The sequence below is a fragment of the Pongo pygmaeus genome, chromosome 1 (genome assembly GCF_028885625.2).
Source record: "Pongo pygmaeus isolate AG05252 chromosome 1, NHGRI_mPonPyg2-v2.0_pri, whole genome shotgun sequence".
NCBI classification, from domain to species: Eukaryota; Metazoa; Chordata; class Mammalia; order Primates; family Hominidae; genus Pongo; species Pongo pygmaeus.
Genome location: NC_072373.2, coordinates 209,472,308 through 209,493,511, shown reverse-complemented (window position 1 = coordinate 209,493,511; position 21,204 = coordinate 209,472,308). Strand labels below are relative to the sequence as shown.

The 21,204-nt window shown below is 51.8% G+C and overlaps 1 protein-coding gene across 2 annotated transcripts in view; it reads right to left on the bottom strand.

Moving 5' to 3' along the window:
• The window catches only part of ECE1 (endothelin converting enzyme 1), a 128,428-nt gene that overhangs the window by 83,129 nt on the left and 24,095 nt on the right, over positions 1-21,204 (bottom strand). The window lies entirely within an intron of this gene.

Sequence of the window (21,204 nt, the reverse complement as noted above, 5' to 3'; positions counted from 1 at the left end):
TGTCTGTCAGGTTGCAGGCGGCTGAGGGTGTGGACTTGGGAGCTAGGCTCCTTGGATTCTAATCCTTGGGCAAGCTACTTCACCATCTGAGCCTCAGTGTCCTCATCTAAATGGAGATGACAACAGTGTCTACCTCATAGGCTTGTGAAGATAAAATGAGTAACAAGACTTAGAACAATGCCTGAATATTACTGTCATTTATGGGGAAAAAATGAGCTTTGCTGTCCATTTTTCATCTGTAAAATGGGGAAGTAGTTGCTGGATCTGAACAGTGGTTTGCAAACAGATTTTTTTTTCGTCCCATAGAGTCCTTTATTTAAAAAACTAAACACGGCAACCCAAAATACAAAAGAGATGTAAGTGGAGCTGCCACTTAGGCACTCAATGAGCTCATATCCTGACCCTGAACCCAGCTCCCTCAGGGGTTCTAAGGAATGGAGTTTGAAAAATCACTCAACTGTCTCTGAGAACTGGTGGCTCTAAGCTCTGAGATCACGGGTCGGGTGGAAGCAGGAAACCATGGCATGGGCCGGGATGGTGCTCACCCACTGGAGGCAGCACATGGGGGCTGTGGGACGTGCAGGGTTCCCTGCTGCTGGCCTGCTGGCTGCCACCATTCCAGCTGGGCAACTGTCTCCCCAAGAGGCGGCTGAGAAGCAGGGAGAAGAACACCAGGCTTGGAGTCAGGTGGGTGGCTCTGGGCAGGTCGTGTCCCTCTCTGGGGCCCATTTTCCTCACCTCTAAGAGGGGGATGGTAACACCGCACTCATCAGGTGTCCTAAGGACAAAATTGCATCACACACGTGAAAAGGCTTTGCAACAGAAAGACTGCCCCGAATGACTTTTTTTTTTGAGACAGAGTCTTGCTCTGTTGTCCTAGCTGGAGTGCAGCAGTGCAAACTCAGCTCACTCCAACCTCCACCTCCTAGGCTCAAGCAATTCTCCTACCTCAGCCTCCCGAGTAGCTGGGACCACAGGTGTGTGCCACCACGCCTGGCTAATTTTTTATATTTTTAGTAGAGATGAGGTTTTGCCATGTTGGCCAAGCTGGTCTCAAACTCCTGACCTCAAGTGATCTGCCTGCCTTGGCCTCCCAAAGTGCTTGGATTACAGGCGTGAGCCACCGTGCCCAGCCCTGAATTACTATTTTTGCTCCTTTCCGGTAGATTTCTTTTTCTTCTTAAGAGCATAGACTCTGAAGCCAGACTACATAGGTTCAAGTCTCCACTCCAGCACCACTAGCTGATTGCTCAACATCCAGCTACTGAGCCTGTTTCCTAGGACTAAAATGAAAATATAAGGTGCTTTGCGTAGTGCCCGGTACACAGCAAGTGCTCCACTAAGTGTTTGTTGCTCTTGGGTTTGGTGGACAATAATGGCAAACTTGTTCCCTAGCACTCAGGTCCAGTGTAGACAAAGCTGAAGAGGGTGTGTCTCCTCCTGACCCTCTCAAAGTACACAGGTGAAAAGCAGGAGTGAGAATGTTTGGGTTCTGAGCTCACATACGGACCGAACTTCCCTAGGCTGGCTTGGGGCTGTGTCTGACTTCTGTTCTTAAAAAGCCAATTCATGCTGGGTACAGTGGCTCACACCTATAATCCTAGCAGTTTGGGAGGCTGAGGTGGGAGGATTGCTTTGAGCTCAGGAGAGAGCAGCCTGGGCAACAGGGCAAAACCCCATCTCTAAAAAAAAATACAAAAAATTAGCCAGGCATGGTGGCGTGGTGGCTCGCATCTGCGGTTCCAGCTACTTGAGAGGCTGAGGCAGGGGAATTACTTGAACCCAGGAGGTGGAGGTTGCAGTGAGCCGAGATCGCACCACTGTACTCCAGCCTGGGTGACGGAGTGAGACCCTGTCTCAAAAAAAAAAAAAAAAAAAAAAGGCCAATTCAACAGCCATCTCCTGCAAGTTCTGTGATGCCAGGCCCTCACCACAACCCTGTGTGGTAGGTAGCACTGTTTCCATTTCACAGATGAGGAGACTGAGGCTCAGAAAGGTGACATGGCCACCTTGAGGCCAGACCGCCCCTTCCAGGCCAGGCTCACTAGGCTCCCCTGATGTGGAGCTGCAGGAAAGCACGTGAGGCCCAAGTGCCGGCCCAAAACCGCATAGCATTCTAGCAGGCAGTGCATTCTCAGAGTGGGGAGACCCAGCGGGCATTAGGTCTTAGTCAGGAACCAACCTTGGCCCTAAAGGAACCAGCAGCTTAACAGGCTAAGTTCCCCACGTCCAGCCCCATGCCACCTCTTCCAGGAGGCCCTCTTTGACCAGTCCTGCCAACTCCCCCTCTTCTGGCCCAGGCCCCACACCAAGCCCCTTGCTGTGCACCAAGGTGGTGCTAAGCGCTCGACACACATCACTCTTTTTAATCCTGCCAACAACTTTCTGGCTCTGTGACCTGGGCAGTCCACCTGTCTGAGCCTCAACTTTCTCATTGGTGAAACGGTGATGATTACAGCTCGTATCTCAGAACTGGGTGTGAGGATCAAATTAGGAAAATCCAATAATAATGGCAAATACTTATTTGGCACTTACTGCATATCAGGCCCTGACTCAGTGACTTACAAGTAAGATAAGGGCCAGAGAGGATCTGGATGTGTCTGCTGGCCCCTTCCCGCCATGCCCCTTCTCAGGCTCCAGAAATGACCACAGACCCTTTTCCCAACCCCCTGCCCTGAGGAATGCACAGAACGCCAGAGTGGGAGCCAGAAGTCCTGGCATGAGTTCAAGCCGAGTGCTCCCTGGGCCTCAGTTTCCTCCCCTGGCCCGCCCTGCCCCCTTTGGAGGTGGAAGGTGATGATGGAAATGTAGCAGTGTTTTGCCTGGTGATGTTTATATTCCCCTCCCATACCTTCCCCAAATGACAGCCTTGTCCAGATGAATCACCGGGGGCAGGAATGCCCCAGCTGTTGGCTCCTGGGCAGCGGCAGCCTGCTGTGGCCCTGGGCCTGGGCTGGCCGATTTCTCTATCCTCATCTCCCGCTCTCCCCTGCCGCCCCCGCAGGCTCCTGCTATTTCTGCCCCCACTTGCCCAGTGCTTTCTATGCCTCTCATGGCTCCTCATCCACCAGGCTTCCATCTACCCAGCCCCAACACTGGCTGCTTTCCCAGAACTCCCTAAAACTGGGCTCCACCAACTGATAGCCAAGGTGCCCAGACAAGCAAAGTGCCCAAGCCAGGGCAATCCCAGCAGGGTGGGGCCGAGGTACTCTCTCCTCACCTGTTCAGGGAGGTGGTACCATGGTGGCTGTCAAAGCTCCACGCAAGTGGCATAACCATCCCTAGCGGCCTCACCCTCCACCCTTGCCCTCGAGGGGAACATTTGTAGTGGTGGGGAACACAGATTGTGGAGAAACAGTCAGAATTCAAATCCCGGCTCTCCCAAGCACTCACTCCGTAACCTTGGGCAAATCACTTAATCCCTCTCTATGGCTCAGCTTGCTCATCTGTAAAATGGATCTATTAATAAATTGTTACAAGGATTACATGACTTAATAATAGAGAGCACTTAGAACAGGACCTGAAACAAAGGAAGCACTCAGGAAATACCAGCTGTGATTATTACTAACATTCCAACTGGCCCAAAGCAGAACTCACAAACTGGCCATCTGGCCCACAGATGTGAATTATTTGGCCTACTGCCCTAGAAATTTTGTTGTTGTTGTTGTTGTTGTTGTTTTTTGAGACAGGGTCTCACTCTGTCGCTCAGGCTGGAATACAGGCTCACCATCTCATCTCGCTGCAACCTCCAACTCCTAGGCTCAAGCAATGCTCCTGCCTCAGCCTTCCGAGTAGCTGTGACTAGGAGGCATGCGCCATCATATCTGGCTAATTTTTTGTATTTTTAATAGAGATGGGGTTTTGCCATGTTGGCCAGGCTGGTCTCGAACTCCTGACCTCAGGTGATCTGCTTGCCTCAACCTCCCAAAGTGTTGGGATTACAGGCGTGAGTCACCGTGCCTGGCTTAGAAGTTTTTGAAATGTAACATTTTGGGGATATTATTTTTAAAAAATGAATAGTTTCCATTTTCCTTTAAAAAAAAAAAAAAAAAAAAAAAAGCCGGGCGCAGTGGCTCATGCCTGTAATCCCAGCACTCTGGGAGGCCGAGGCAGGCGGATCACGAGGGAGACCATCCTGGCCAATACAGTGAAACCCTGTCTCTACTAAAAAATACAAAAAATTAGCCTGGTGTGGTGGCGGGTGCCTGTAGTCCCAGCTATTTGGGAGGCTGAGGCAGGAGAATGGCATGAACCTGGGAGGCGGAGCTTGCAGTGAGCTGAGATGGCGCCACTGCACTCCAGCCTGGGTGACCGAGCAAGACTCCTTCTCAAAAAAAAAAAATAGATACGACAATGCTGGGACCACATTCTCCACGTGGTGGCTGGGGCTGAGGAGTGGCCACCTCCTCTGGACAGGCCACGAGTCCCTGGGGTTCCACAGCCCACCCCAACCCCTTATCTCCTCCTCACTGTGGCCCCAGGGTGAGCTGCCAATTTTCATCATGTCAATGTTGTTTCTTACTTTTAAAAAAAGAGAGAAATATTTATCATATCCTTGTCTTGGTCAACAGTGAAATGATTTACATGCAGCTTCAAAACAAGAAAACTAAACCATATGGCGACAGACATCAGAACAGCAGCCACCTCCGAGGATGAGACTTACTGGAAGGGCGCATGAGGGAATGTTCTGGGGAATGGGAATGTCCTGGAAATACCCTTTATCTTGATTCTGTGGTTACACAGGTGTCTACATTTGTCAAAAGTCCTCAACCCTCACTTATGCATTTCACTCTAACGGAAATTACACCTTATTAAGAAAAAAAAAAAAGGAAAACTGAAAGATAGGTCTGGATCAGATAGGTCTGATTCCTTTGTACTGCTGAACATACTGACGATTGGGAAAGAAGACACAACTGAAGATGCCTCTGGAAAATCAGCCCGGTCCTATGCTTGGTCCCTGCTTACATTTGAGTTTGAAACCCACAGGTTAAGGCCTTGAATGACATCTTCAAAGATCTATGCAGAACTACAACATCCAACATAGAAGTGCCATGTGCCACATGTGGCTATTTCAATCAAATTAATTAAAAATAAAGTGAAAAATTCAGCCCTCCTTTGCACTAGCCACATGTCAAGTGCTTCATAGCCACACATAGGCTGGATAGCACAGACACAGGCCGTTTCCATCATCCCAGAAAGTTCCATGGGACAACACTGGTGTACACACTGTCTACAAAGCCAGGCTAACTTCTGGTCTGATAAACATTTGGATCCCTGGGCAGGGCAGGCACCATGAACACTGCTCTGCAGTGCTTGACAGAGAGCAGGTACTCAGGAAATACGAGTTGAATGAATGAATGAAGGCAAAAGAAATAAACAGACTTGAGTGAATCCCAACTCAGGCCTCCGACAAACTGTAAACGTTCCAGCAAACCTCCCCTCTGAGTTTTCGTTTCCTCTGTATAGAGAATGGCACAACAATCTGTCCCTCACTCTCAAAACTGGGCACATACACCAACGTCCTCAGGGTCGCTCAGACCACTAGGGGCCAAGAAGGACTCACAGGAGAACCGCTGTGTCAGCAGTCCCATCTGGAAATTCTAGAACAGGAGGGAGGCAAGGGAGCTGTGTAAGGGGCAGTGGGAGCATTTCAGTTCGTGAGAGCAGCCTCTGGAAAGGGCGGGTACGGGTGGTAAAGAGACAACTGGCTGGGCTCCACTCTGCGGGTTTGGGAGGGAGGGCTGCTGAGCACAGGGAAAAATCTACGTTCGCCCCCATGCCTGGTGGCTGGAATCTGAGCTGGGAAACAGCATCAGACGCCCACAAATACTGCTGTGGTCATAGTGGCAGGACAGGGAGCCACCTCGATCCCCAGAGAGAACCCTCTGTTCTGAGTGGAATGGACCCCCATCAGGGCAGACTAAGACAGGTCCTGCCCCGAGGGCTGCTAGGAACAAAGAGGGCTGGCTGGGCCCTGAGCAAGCAGCTGGCCTGGGTTTGTCTTCCCAGCATCCATCCTTCTCCACATCCAGCCATATGGAGCCTCTTGGACGCTGGGGATGTCAATGTCATTGTCTGTGTATTCATTTGCTCATTCATTCATTCAACCAATATTTATTATGTACCTACTATGTGCCAAAAAATGAGCTTCCCACCAGGAATAGATTAAACAAAACAAAGCCTTTGCTGTCAGGAGCTTGAATTGTAATACAGGGAGACACAATAAACAATGTTACTAAGAGTCGCAATATTAACGATAGCATCTTACATTTATTGAGTGCTTACTGTGTGCCACATACTATATGTTAAGTGTTTTTTTTCTTTTTTTCAGATGGAGTTTGGAGTTTCGCTCTTGTTGCCCAGGCTGGAGTGCAATGGCGCAATCTCAGCTCACTGCAACCTCCGCCTCCTGGGTTCAAGCGATTCTCCCGCCTCGGCCTCTTGAGTAGCTGGGATTACAGGTGCCCACCACCACGCCCGGCTAATTTTTGTATTTTTAGTAGAGACGGCGTGTCACCAGGTTGGCCAGGCTGTCTCGAACTCCTGACCTCAGGTGATCTGCCCACCTCAGTCTCCCAAAGTGGGATTCCAGGCCTGAGCCACCGCGCCCGGCCATATTATTGACCCTATTTTGTAGGTGAGAAAGCTGAGGCACAGAAAGGTTACAGTCAAGATCATCCAGCTCTAAGGCATTTGGGATTTGAACCCAGGCAATGTGACTCCAATTTGACCCTAACCAGTACAGTGATGGCCTCACTGCAGAGAGCGATGAGTATTACAAAGAAAGGACAGCAGCGAGGTGTGCTCAAGCCTCTGGGGAGGAGTCAAGGAAGGTCTCCATGAGCCCTGTCTGACCAACCCCCCCAATCTACAGATGAACTAACTGAGGTCCCCCGGACATGCTGAGTCAGAGACACAGTCAGGACTAGAAGCCAGGCTTCTGTACTCCCGACCCAGTGCTCCTTCCAAAGCCCTGCACCTGTGCCATGAATGCTAAGGGCCTGGCAGCGAGGACTGAGCCAACTCTTGGGCTTAGGATGACTGAGGTCCACCGAGGACTCCCTTGTCTCCCTGCACTCAAGACTCTCCCCTTCCTCTGGGTCCAGCATGGGTGTCAGCTCCCAGACTGCTCCCTGCTTAGAACTCCTGTCCACATTACCCCAGCCCCGGCCCTGTAATGCTGGCTTTAACATTTCCAAAGCGGGCTCATTCCCTTTAATTCACTTTTGCTCTTCACAGCAACTCTGGGGGGCCGGAGCTAGCATCTCCACATCATGGGTGGAAGACAGATCTCAAGGTCAGATACATTTGGCTGCTTAGCAGCTGTGTGATGCTGAGCGAGTCACGTCACCTCTTGGAGCCTCAGTTTCCTCCCTCTGCACGGTGAGGGTGGCAGTGGCTTCCCTGCAGGGGGTTATGAGCATCTAGTGAGACACCGCTAGAGTCTGTGTAAAGTGCCAAGCACAGTGGCTGGCACATATTAAGTATTTCATAAAAAGCAAGTTTTAAACGTGATCACTATAGTCATTGATGTGAGGACGTCAGCAGCAGAGGGGTCCCCAGAGGACATTTTCTTGCAACCCAGGAGGCATTCCTGTCACTTGTCCCCACCGGGTCTGGGGCTGGGGCTTCTTTGTACCACTGAGGTACGAAGTGGAAGCTCTGCCTGGCTGGTGAGACCAGACCTGTTGTGGCGGCCAGGCTGTACCCATGCAGGGCCGCTGCTCCTAGGGCACTGGGCTCCAGACAGGAAATGGGAAGGGACAGATAAGCCTCTGTGAAAGGTGGCCAGGCACAGGGAAGAGGCCCTGCCCCCTTGAGAGGCTGGCCCCGCCTTGAGCATCCTTGTCAGGCAGAGATCTGGGCAGGACAGAAGAGAGAAGGACCCTGGCTCAGTTCTGCTGCGATCCCAATGGGTCACACGCCTTCTGGATCCCCCCAGAAGGTCTAGAATGGTGTCACCCCTCAAAACTCCCCTGACTCACTCTTAGCTTGGAACCATGAACGAGCTTGCTCCCACCCACGTGGGAAGCAGCTGCCCTCCCCCTGGAGACATTTTCCACTTCTCGACCTCCAGACCTCTGCTCATGCTGTTTCCTCCACCTGGTAAACCTCACTCTCTGCTGTGCTGTCAGAAAATGGCCAACCTTTTGAGTCTCAGCCGAAATGGCACTCCCTTTGCCCCAGCTTTAGTTTAACAAGCATTTGTGAACGGGCTGTCCTGCCCTCATACACCCTGCCAGGGCCTAGCCACTGAGGGACAACCGGAAGTCTTACCCTCCAGCCCCCACCCCAGAGGCCACCTGTGTAGGACCCCCAGGGGTTGCCAGGATCCTCCCCACAAACGGCAAAGCACTCTCTATTTGGGGAAACAGCCCTTCTCTGAAATTGGGAGTAAGAAGAGGAAGGGCGTCTTCTGAGAGGGAGGGGCCAGGAGGCCTGAGGGAGCTCTGGTGTGTGTTCCAGAAACCCTTTGGGATCAGAGACAAAGCCAAAGAGGCAGCCCTCGTGAGGCTGTCCAGGGCCCTGGACATGGGCCCAGGAAAACTGGCTGGGTGACCTCAGGCAAGTTACTTGCCCTTGCTGAGCCTCAACCTCCTCATTTGTGAAACAGGGCTAGTACCCCCAACCTCTGAATGAGACGGTGAACAGCCTTTGTGCATGGGAGGGGCTTGAGTTTGGGTACTGAAGGGTGAGCTGGGGCCTGAGCCGATGCTGCAGGTCCCCCAGGGCTCCTTCTCTGATGCCGTGTCTCAGAGCCCCCTCCCCTTCCTGCCTACCCAGGGCTTCCCTTGCTAGGAGCAGTTTTAAAACTCCCCAGTACCTGGGCTATAAGCCACAGCTTCTTAAAGTTCCCCATCTCCTGCAGCGGGCTTAGTTGGACCCAGCCAGAGCCCATCATTCACTGTTTCCGGAGATTATCACAGTTTGCAGAAACAGCAGGGCACCTAGCAGGAATCTGGCGCTGGCTCCTCGCTAGTCGGGACTGGAACTGGGCCAGGACAGCACCTCGCATCCTCTAAAAGGATCCACAGGGCCCTCCCTCTCTCCTTTCCCCTCACTCAGGCACACTGGGGCTCCAGAGTTCTAGGGCTACATCCCAGGCATAGGCACTGCAGTCTTGTCCCCACTGGGATATGAGACACAGAAAGAACCTGGGCTGGAGTCAGGGGAGGACGGTCACTCCCCCTCTGTGGTTAAGGACAGAAACTCTGGAGCCAGACTGCTGGCATTCAAACCCTGGCTCTGTCATTTACCAACTGTGACCTTGAGTGAGTTATTTAACCTCTGTGCCTCTGTCTTCTCACCTGTAAAGGGTGAATCATGGTACCCATCCCACCAGGTTGTTGGGAGGATGCAGTTAGTTACCCAGAAAGTGTCTGGAGTAGTGCCTGGTATGCAGTGAGCGCTGGCTTGGTTGGGTGAATGAATGGGTGCATGAAGGAATGAGTCAATGCGTTGGAGCTCTGCTCTGTGGCACATGAGCCCTTTCAGGATCTGCCCGGACATCAGCACCTGCCATTCTCCCAAGCAGGTCATGATCACATCCTTCCCACCAGCTTCCTTGGCTTGGCATAACCTCACCATTGCTGTTAGTCCCAAGAACTCCTTCAACACATGCTTCAAATGCCACCTCCTCTCTGAAGCCTCTTCAATCAGGACCCTCAGGGCTGTTAATGATAAAACCCAAACCCAGCTGGATTTTTTCTTTTTTTTTTTTTTGAGACGTTTTGAGACGGAGTCTTGCTCTGTCGCCCAGGCTAGAGTGTAGTGGCGCGATCTCGGCTCACTGCAAGCTCCGCCTCCCAGGTTCACGCCATTCTCCTGCCTCAGCCTCCTGAGTAGCTGGGACTACAGGCACCCGCCACCATGCCCGGCTATTTTTTGTATTTTTAATAGAGACAGGGTTTCACCATGTTAGCCAGGATGGTCTCGATCTCCTGACCTCGTGATCCACCCGCCTCGGCCTCCCAAAGTGCTGGGATTACAGGCGTGAGCCACCGCGCCCGGCCCCAGCTGGATTTTCTAACAAAACAAACATCTTGGCTCACGTTGCCTTACAGGGAGGGAGGGAGGATCTTCAAGCAGGAGACGATCCAGGAGTTCAGATGCTGCTGCTGGATTTCTCTCCCCTGACCCGATTCCGTGCCTCATCTTCCCCTTGTGTGTTACCTTCACTCTCATCTCTGAGATTAGACATCCTTCACACCCAGAGAATTCGGCCAGGCTTACCTTGTGGTAGCTGAGAGCCCTAGAGTAAAAAAACCTTCTCTCTCCCTGGACTGAATTAGAAAGTCCCAGGGAAGAACTCTGATTGGCCAGGCCTGTTTCCTGTGCCCTCCCCTGTGACTTAGTAGGGGTGGGGCCTGATGCTGTGATTGACAGCCTAATTAATATCACAAGGAGTTGGGGAGGAACAATTCCCAAAGTAAGGAGGCTGCTGTTAGCAGAAGAAAGGCAAAACAACCTGTGTCCACATCATCCCTCCTGCCACCTCTGGCCCTGTGCTTTCACTGCACTCTGCACACACCTCCAGCAGACCCCACCGAGCTTCCAGGGATGATTTGGGTACTTGGGTATGGGTGACTGTCCCTGCCACTGGACGATGAAGTCTTAAAAGGCCAAGACTCTGGTCACCTTGGCTCTCCCAGACCTCTGCTCTGTCCCCGATCATAAACTACTTTTGACGAACGAAGAAAACGAAGGATCAAGGAATAGAAGAGGTTGTGTAAGGGGCCAACCAGGATGAAAATCTTCATCTAGGCTCTTCCAACCCTACCCTGCAGCCTCCTCCCTCAACCCACAATCAGCAACATACCCTACAAAAACATGTTGACAAGGAAACCATCACCCACCCCTCAGGAGGCAAGAGATGGCCCCAGCCCAGTGCCCCTGCGAGGAAAGCTGGACCTACATTCAAAACCAGTTTCTGTCAAAGACACATTCTGCCATCGTGGGCAACCAGGCTGGTAGTGAGGATGAAATGAGAGAATGTAGACAAAGTGTGTGGCACACAATAGGGACTTGATGAATGGGGGCTGTTGTTTTCAGAGTGGGGCTCCCTGGCCAGCTCAGGGCCATGGCTGGGTCTGGCTGGCTGCCCACACCACAGGGTCTGCAGGGTCACACCCCCAGGGCCTCCCTTTTGTTGCCCAACATGCAGGAATGTTCATAGCATCTGTGCCCTCCTCTGTCTACCCATTTCTAAACTCAGTAGGCGTGTCCCATGCACCACCAACAGCGCAGGCTTCTAGGACAAGTGAGAAAAGAGCATGCGGGCCGGACGTGGGGGTTCATGCCTGTGATCCCAGCACTTTGGGAGGCTGAGGCAGGAGGATTCTTGAGACCAGCAGTTTGAGACCAGCCTGGGGAACATAGTGAGACCCTGTCTCCACAAAAAAAAAAAAAAAAAAAAAAATTAGCCTGGTGTAGTGCCTCATGCCTGCAAACCCAGCACTTTCGGAGGTCGAGGTGAGAGGATTGCTTGAGCTCAGGAGTTCAAGATCACCCTGGGCAACATTGTAAAACCCCGACTCTACAAAAAAATATAAAAATTAGCAGGCGTGGTGGTGCACATCGGTAGTCCCAGCTACTCAGGAGGCTGAGGCGGGAGGATTGCTTGAGCCCTAGGAAGTTGAGGTTGCTGTGAGCAGTGATTGTGCCATTGCACTCCAGCCTGAAAGAGTGAAACTCTGTCTCAAAAAAAATAATTTAAAAAAATTTAAAAATTGGCCGGATACAGTGGCTCACACCTGTAATCCCAGCACTTTGGGAGGCCGAGGCAGGCGGATCACTTGAGGTCAGGAGTTCGAGACCAGCCTGGCCAAATGGTGGAACCCCATCTCTATTAAAAATATAAAAATTAGCCAGGCATGGCAGTGCATGCCTCTAATTCCAGCTACTGGGGAGGCTGAAGCACAAGAATTGCTTGAACCCGGGAGGCGGAGGTTGCAGTGAACCGAGATCATGCCACTGCACTCCAGCCTGAGCGACAGAGTGAGATTCTGTCTCAAAAAAAAAAAAATTTTTTTTTAAATTAGTCTGGTGTGGTGGCACATACCTATCGTCCTAGCTACTCAGGAGGCTGAGGCGGGAGGATCGCTTGAGCTCAGGAGTTCAAGACCAGCCTGGAAAATAATGCAAAACCTTATCTCTACAAAAAATATAAAAATTAGCTGGGCGTGGTGGGGGGCACCTGTAGTCCCAGCTACTCAGGAGGCTGAGGTGGGAGGATTGCTTGAGCCCCAGGAGGTTGAGGCTGCTGTGAGCTGTGATTGCGTCCCTGCACTCCAGCCTGAAAGACAGAGTAAAATCCTGTCTCAAAAAAATAATTTAAAAATTTTTTAAAATTAGCCTGGTGTGGTGGCACACACCTATCATCCTAGCCACTCAGGAGGCTGAGGCAAGAGGATCGCTTGAGCTCAGGAGGTCAAGGTTACTGTGAGCTATGATTGCACCACTTCTCTCTGGCCTTAGTGACAAAGCAAGACCCTGTCTCTTAAATAAATAAATAAAAAGAGCAAGCAGCATCCCCAGCTGACACAGCACGTGTCCCGTGTGCTGTCCTGTCACTGAGAGGTAGGGGGATGGAGCAGGCTGGAGTGTGGTGGACACGGGTCTATACTGCCTGTATTCAAATCCCAGCTCTGCCTCCTACTACCTGTTTGACTTGGGCAAGTGATGTGACCTCCCTGTGCCTTGGTTTCTTTATCGGTAAAAACAACAGAGCTAATAACAGCCCCACTCTCATAGGTAGCTGTGAGAATTAAAATAGTTCAAAGACACAAAGTATTGTGATCACCAGCACTGCTATTTGATCCTCTCATGCAGATGTAAGGTAAATACTATTGTTGTCTCTCATTTTGCAGATGTTAAAACTGCAATTCAGAGAGGGGTAGTGAATTGCTTGGATCACACAGCCAGAAAGTGACAGGGCAGGACTGGACACCAGGTCTGTCTGACTCTAAACTACTTATTGTTTCCACTCTGCCCTCTGCGCCCCACTATTCCCTCCTGAACTCTGAAGCCTCTGTGCTTGTCCCCTCACCTGCCCACAATGCCAAGGCCAACTCCCCTTGTCTAGCCCCAGCCAATCAGGGTGGACCTGCAGCCAAACCAGATGCTGCTGAGCTGGCATTGCCTCGGTGACCAGGAATATCTGCTGAACAAGCCCACCCCAGGCTCAGCTTCCCATCTGGTCCCCATCACACTCCATCCCCCTCAAGACACATGTGTCATGCTTGCCCGGGGGGATGGAGGGAGCCCGGGAGGAAACGCCTGGCTGGGGAGAGGAGGGCTGATTCCAGCTGACAGTGGGGGAGCAATGACTGTATCGGCTCAGGAGGACATGAGCTGCCCTAGCTGCAGTCTTGGTCCAGAGTGGTCCCAGGCCCAGAGCAGAGCTGGGTGGGGATGAGAACTAGGGAGAGGAAGACATGATGCAGGTGGGAGTGGGGGAGCAGGGGGCTGAGCACCAGGCTCAGATCCAATGGGAACAAGCTGCTCCCTCAACCTTGGAGTGGAAAGAGCAAAGGTTCTGGAACAGACAGACCTCAGCTGGACTCTCTGTAATTTGCTGCTGTGTGACCCTGAGTGAGTTGCCTTACCTCTCTGAGCATGTGTCCTCATCTATAAAATGGGGACATGTGAACCTACTTCACTGGGCTATAGTGGGAATTAAGGCGATAATCCATGAAAAGGCACATGGGGAATTCAAGTGCTGCCTCCTAAAGAGAGGCACTGCCAAGGTAATGCCTGTGGCACAGGAATGTCCCAGCTCACAGAGAACGGGTACGAGCAGCTGGAATGACCCTGGGTTCAACCTGAGCAGTGGTGCAGCCTGGGTTACAGATGTAGGGGCAATGATGACAGTGCTGAGACTGCAGCTGCTGATAAACAGTAACACCAACGACACGGCACCAGCAAAAGCCACATCTTGAGCAATGACTTCATTCTAGGTTCCGTACTAAGCACTTTACGTGTGTTTTCTAATTAACCATAACAGCAACCCCACATGAAAGATGTGGAATAAGAGACACAGAGAGGTTAAGTAACCAGTCCAAGGTTGCACAGCTGGTAAAAAGATGGGATCAAATTTGAACCCAATTTCTACCCGATACTCAGGCATTATGGGAGCCTGCAGAATTGAGTGGGAGTTCTGGGAAGGGGGCCCTGGCTAGGCCCTTCCTGGGACACTCACGCAGCCACATTCCCAAACCCCCTCCTGGGCCCCCAAATTCCTGGCTTGGTAGTGATCCAGCCTGAACTCCTCCTCTCCCTCCAGGGCTTGGCTCAGTTCAGTCCGGTTCGGGAGCCAATCTGCCATTGCACAATTAACAATTAGGAACAACTTTTCTTTTCTTCCAAGGGAGGGATCGGCCCCAGCCCTGGTGACAGGGACACAGTGGGGCTTCTGACAGAACCTACTAGGTATGTCCCCAGCCCCTTGCCAGGCTGGGTGACCCCTTTCCTAACCCAGCCTAGTCAGGAAATCAAGGGTCAGACAGCCCCTCTCCATCTTCCTTTGTCATCTAAATCCAATCTCCCCTCCAGGGAACTCCCTGACTGTCCTGGCTCACAGCTTTCACGTGTTCCTAAGACCCCAAGGCCACTGATTCTTTGTCTATTCAGCCAGCACCTGGCCTGTGCCATCTCCATGGGATCATGTATCTTTATCTACTGCAAGCAACTTGTGTTTGTTTGTTGTTGTTCTTGTAAACAACACTGTGCTTATCCCTCTCAATACCAAATCTAGTCCAGGACACATAGAAACTGTTTGACCTATGGTCTGCTTCTTGGCTTGGAGAACTCCTATTCACCCTTCAAAACCCAGATGAAATGTCATCTCCTCTATGAAGCCTTCCTCTGTGTCCCATGCTGCCCCATCTGTATGTATCTGTAGTGATTTGTATGTATCCCTAGTAGAAAACCCTCCCTTGTACTGTAATTAATAACTACTATCCAGGCACTGTGTTAAGACTGTCATACTCATTAATTTCAAATCTATCTCTCTGCAAGACAGAGTCAATACCTATTTAACAGATGGGGCTTCTGATAAGGCTCAGAAAGGTTAAGAGGCTTGCCTAAAATCACACAGCTAATAAGTGGCAGATCTGTAATTTGAGCCCAGGTCTGCTCATGTCCCAAGCAAATAATTCTTTGGTTGGTTCAGGCTGCCACCTCCATCCAACTGCATCTGAATCCTATGCCTACTGGGGTCCCAACCTTTGCAGTTCCTCCATGGATCGACCTCAGAGATGAGCTGTCACTCAGCCCCAACGTCCGGGGCATCCTAGGCCAAAGGTGATCTACCAGCTGGTGCCACCTCACCCTCACGGCATCTAGGACAACCTGGAAAGTCCTAGGAGCTTGTATATAGGCAACTAGGCATTAAAAGCTGCTCCTGGCCAGGCACGGGGGCTCAGGCCTGTAGTCCCAGCACTTTGGGAGGCCGAGGCAGGCAGATCACTTGAGGTCAGGAGTTTGAGACCAGCCTGGCCAACATGGAGAAACTCCATCTCTACTAAAAATACAAAAATTAGCCAGGTGTGGTAGCGCATGCCTATAATCCCAGCTACTTGGGAGGCTGAGGTGTGAGAATCACTTGAACCCAGGAGGCAGAGGTTGCAGTGAGCTGAGATCGTGCCACTGTACTCCAGCCTGGGTGACACAGCAAGACTCTGTCTCAAAAAAAAAAAAAAAAAAAAAAAAAAGCTGGCTCTATTTTCCCCATATTCTAGGATTCTAGGGCTCTATGAATCCACTCCCTCTGTCTACACAGGCAGCGTCAGGAAAGAGTGCAGGTTCTGGAGTCAGTCAACCTGGGTACCGGCTGTAGGACCTTAAGAACGGGACTTAACCTCTCTGGTGCCACAGTCAGCTTACCTGTGATTTGGGAGAACCCCTCCTCACAGTGACTGAGTGCAGCTGTATAAGTTAAGTACCTGCCACAGTAGCTGGCACATGTCCCCTTGTCTAGGGAACAGATTTACTACACGCACACAATGCGCCAGACACTGTTCTTGGTGCTGTTTACAGCAGCAAATCAGAAGAACATTACTGTCCTTAAGGGGTTTTTCACCCTCAGAACAGCAACCCAATATTGTTGGCCTGTTCTCTCGGTGAGGAATCCCATGATGCCGTGGGTTTATCTGATTCTAGTTTTTTGTTTGTTTGTTTGTTTGTTTTTTGAGAAGGAGTCTTGCTCTGTTGCCCAGGCTGGAGTGCAGTGGCACGATCTTGGCTTACTACAACCTCTGCCTCCTGGGTTCAAGCAATGCTCCTGCCTCAGACTCCTGAGTAGCCGGGTTTACAGGCGTGCGCCACCACACTCAGCTAGTTTTTGTATTTTTTTTAGTAGAGATGGGGTTTCACCATGTTGGCCAGGCTGATCTCGAACTCCTGACCTCAGGTGATCCGCCCATCTTGGCTGCTGGGATTACAGGTGTGAGCCACCATGCCCGGCCTGATTCCAGTTCTTAACATACATAACACATATACTTCTTAGAAACTCTCCTGTGGTCAAGAGACATGAATAAGGAAGTCCCACACAGCATGTGCTGTGGTTGTGAATGAGAAACAGCCTAAATGCCTATCTATAGGAGCCTGGATAAACCGTAGGAGAGCCACATCACGGGACGGAATACTACACAGTAATGAAAACAAAGTGGCTGCAACTCAAACACAACAGGAAGAGAGAAAAACTGCAGAAGTCAATATGGAGCCTCCCATCAATTATTGAAAGTTCAAAAACAGTGAGCAATATCATACCTATGTATCATTTAGGAAGGCAGAATCAGGCTGGGCTTGGTGGCTCACAACTGTAATGCCAGCACTTTGGGAGGCCGAGCTGGGCAGATCACCTGAGGTCAGGAGTAACGGTATCAAGACAGTCACTGGAGTCTCTCCCAGTCTCTTCCCCTGGGAGAGAGAGTGGTAAGAAATGGACAGGGGGTGTGGGGGTATGGGGGATTCAACTGCATTTGGGATGTTTTATTCCTTAAGCTGAACGCTTCTATACCCGTGTTTGGTTTTACTGAGCCTGATGCTTTTAATATGTCTGAGATATTTTGCTACCCACCAGAATAGGTCAGACAGACTTGGGCTTCGAGCCAGCCCCATGCTTTGCTGCCATGTGATCCCAGTCTTCTCTGTGAAGTGGGAATCCTATCGCCCACTGTTAGCTCCCGGGACTCTTCTGAGAATTAAACAAGGTCGTGTCTGCAAAGGGCCTGGCATCCGGTGGCTGCCATTGTTTCTGCTGCTGTTGGAAGGGTCTCGCAAAATGAACAGACAGAGGGGAAGGCCAGCTCGCAGGCCTCAGATGGGGAAAAGGGTTTGCTTGTCACAAGGCCAGGCCAGCCCGCGGCGACGCTGAGCTGGTGACACATCTGTGGCTCTGGGGATTGAGCAATCTTGGTCCCTTGACCAGGATGGAGTCATGGGCCTAGGCTGGCTGGAGCCCCTCTACTGTTCCCAACCCGCTTGTCAGACTTTGTGTTCCTGGCCTTCTTGGGACCCCTCCAGGCTGGCAGCCACGCCCTCCCCTCTGTGAGCTAGGCAGGAAAGCCTGGTTCCATTTCTGCCCAGTTCTCTTCGGCCTCTCCTGAGCCCCTGCTCCCCAACTCAAGGTGGGGTCCTAACCACCTTGCATCCAAACAGATCCTCTGGAGACGCACTAGTGGCTCAGGGCAGTCAAGAGCTGTGCGGGCTCAGACAGGTCATGTGACTTCTGTAGGTCCCTGGCTTTAGCAGGTGTGGCCGAAGGTGTGGGGTGCTGGTGTCTGTCTCCTGGTTCAAATCCAGGCTCAGGGTGTGACCCCAACATTCTTGAACTTAAACCAGAGCCACCGCGATCTCTTTCTCAAAGTGAGGACAAAACACACGCAAAGCAGGGTCTGCGCCTCAAAGGTGCACCTTGAAGGTATCAGACGGCACGGATGAGGTCCCCTCGCTGGCTGCTGTTATGGTTAAACGATTTTTCCCAGCTCTCACAACTCAAGTGATAGCTGTTGGACTTGGAGATGAACATGAGTGAGGGAAACGGTGGGAGAGAGCAATGGGCAAGACCTGGCGTGGGGAGCAGGAGGCCCTCGTGTGGACTCACAGACACCCAAACCCAATGAAACAAGTACCCTGCTGGCACGTGTGCAGGAACTTATCAGCGTTCCTGAGGGCCCAAGGGCATTTCCAGGGCACAGCTCGGGGAGGGCAGCAGAGTGGGAGCAGCTGTGAAATTGGGTTTCAGGTCATGACGCAGTTGGGGAACTTATTTCCTTCATCCCTGCCCTTTCCTGACCCTGTCCCACCCCCTTAACAAAGGTCAGCCTGGCCTACGGGTGTCCTCCCCGGAGACCTCGCCTCGGTTGTGCCTCGGCCTCTCACTGTCTTGGGGCCAGAGCCCGCTCTGGGCTTCAGTTTCTCTATCTGTAAAATGGGTGGGGTGATATTTCAGGTCTTAGCAACTTCTAAAATCCCATTTTTTGAAGACTTAGAACCAGTGAGCCTTCCTGAGGTCCACTTCACAAGCCTATCCAAGCAGAGGTGGCAAAATCCTCCTCCCTGGGTGAGAGGCAGGTGACACCCCTGAGTTGGTCACACCAGCCTTCCAAGGAGCTAACCCGACCTGACAGTCACTTCAGCCTGGCCAGGCCCCCACGCAGTGATGTGCCAAAAAGCGGACAGGGGAGGGGATTTGCAGCAAGAGCTACAGCTCCCCAGAGGCCGCACTTCTGTTGGGGGAGACGCTGAGCGAGGGTCAGAAGAAAGTCAGCATGGGAAATGTGATGTCAGCAGAGGCAGATGCGAAGGAATACTATCCAAAAATGCTTCCATAAACTCACCCTCCCAGGAAGCCAAATTCTGTGGGTTTTCAGTGGAGCTGGGTCTGTACAATCTCCCGGGCTCCGTTTTCTCATCAGCTAAGTCAAAATAATAAAGTGAGGCCAGGCACAGTGGCTCACACTCGTAATCCAAGCACTTTGGGAAGCCGAGGTGGGTGGATTGCCTGAGCTTAGGAGTTCGAGACCAGCCTGGGCAACATGGTGAAACCCCGTCTCCACTAAAATACAAAAAAGTAGCCGGGCGTGGTGGTGTGCATCTATAATCCCAGCTACTTGGGAGGCTGAGGTGGGACAATCACTTGAACCCGGGAGGTGGAGGTTGCAGTGAGCTGAGATCGCTCCACTGCTCTCCAGCCTGGGAGACAGTGCGAGACTCCGTCTCAAAATAATAATAATAATAATAATAATAATAATAATAAAGTGGACTACGCAGGGCTTTTCTAGAGACATGATAAGACCTCATGTCTAAATGGCCTGGTACATACTAGGCGCTCCATAAATGCTGGCTCCATGCTGTCCCCACCTCTGTCCACCAGGGCACCCCCAGCACCAAGGGCCAGACTCCCTCTGCTGCCCCCAATCTGCTTCTCAGACTTTCTGCTCCTGGCCTTCTTGGGAGCCCTCCAAGCCAGCAGCTGTGCCCTCCCATCTGTGCATTGGGCAGGAAAGCCAGGCTCCATCCCTGTCCAGCTCTCCTCAGCCTCTCCTGAGACCTGGCTCCTCATTCTCGCCACTCCCTACCAGGCACCAGGAGGCACTGCTTACTGTTCCCTAGTTTGTGTTGGTCCCCCAGTGGGCCAACAAGCAGTCTGGGTGTTTACATTAGTGGGTCAGGGCCCCCTGCCTGCCAAGACAGGCTGAACAAACACACGCGGTCCCATGGCTTCTGGCGCCAGCCCCCACACACCACTCGCCACCCAGGCTGTCTTGAGTCCACAGGTGTCCCCACCCCACTCCAGATCTTCTGTTTACACTCAGCAGGAGAGTCCCATCTTTTGACTTCCCTGGGCCACAATGGAAGAAATATTGTCTTGGGTCACACATAAAATACACCAACGATAGCTGATCAGCTAAAAAACAAAGGTTCATGCATAAATCTCAGAACGTTTTTAGAAAGTTTACGCATCTGTGGTGAGCCGCATTCAAAGCCATCCCGGGTCACATACGGCCCACGGGCTGCAGGTTGGACAAGCTCATTCACAGATTCTCCCCACAGATTCTGTTTGAGGTTTGCGGCGTCCAGCTGATACCTGGTGAGACACTAACCCCATCCACGACTATCTCCAGGCTCCAGCTGTCAATAGCTGTGTGGGCTCAGACAGGTCACCAGACTTCTCATTTATAAAATGGGGATGGTGACAGGGCCAAGCCCACAGAGGACTGCTATGATCAAATCGGATGAGAGGAAGGCGCTAAGCACGTTGCCTGCAGGGCTCATGGAAGGTGCTGGAGAAATAAGCTTTTTAAAAAAAATTTATTACTGTTTTATGAGTAATTGAAGAGTTTGGCCAGAAGTCAGTGGGTCCTGAGAATACAACCTAAAAATAAATAGAAAATTCTTGGCCAGACTGTGCTAAGCACTTTCCATGTATTATCAACGCCTCGCAGCAACCCCAGGAGATATGGTGTGCCATCATCCTTCATTTGCATAGACAGGGAACTGAGGCTCAGAGAGGTTGAGTCACTCACAGGGGGTCACACAGCTCCGAGGGACGCATGTGTCTGTTCCAGAGCCTGTGCTCTTATCTTCCACACTCACCCACGCTCCTATAGGGGCCGCAGCCTCATCTCTGTGTCTTTCTTCGCCACCCTTCCTTCATTCTGCGGAGGGTTCCTGAGGTCCCCAGCCTCCTCTAGGCCATGGAGTTCTGGGAGCTGCCAGCAGCGTGGAGCTCGGCTGTGCAGCCTCCCCTGCCTACTGCCCAGGTGGTGCCTTGAGGACCTGATGCTCTTCCCTTGCCCTGGGTCTGAGCCTCTAGGACCCTGCTGCTGCGGAACCTCCTGGTTTGGAAAAGGGGAAAGGAGCTGTCTGTAACTCATCATCTAACCCATGCCAGGCACCGCACAGATATTTTCCCACATAATCTTCATGATCACCCTGTGCTGGAGGTACTACCGTCCCCTTTACAGAGGAGGAAACCGAGGTTCCAAGAGGTGGTGTCACTTGCCGAGGGTCCCAGAGCTAGTGCGTGGCGGAGCTGGGGCCTCAAACCCAGGTTGCTCTGACTCAAAGCCCACAATCTTGCTGCTCCCCAGGCTGGCCCCTGCTCCTGGGAGAGATAAGACCCCATATAAACAACCCTAACATAAACCAGAAAGCCAGGCAGGCCTTCAGGAGGCCCAGATAACAGCTGGGAAGATA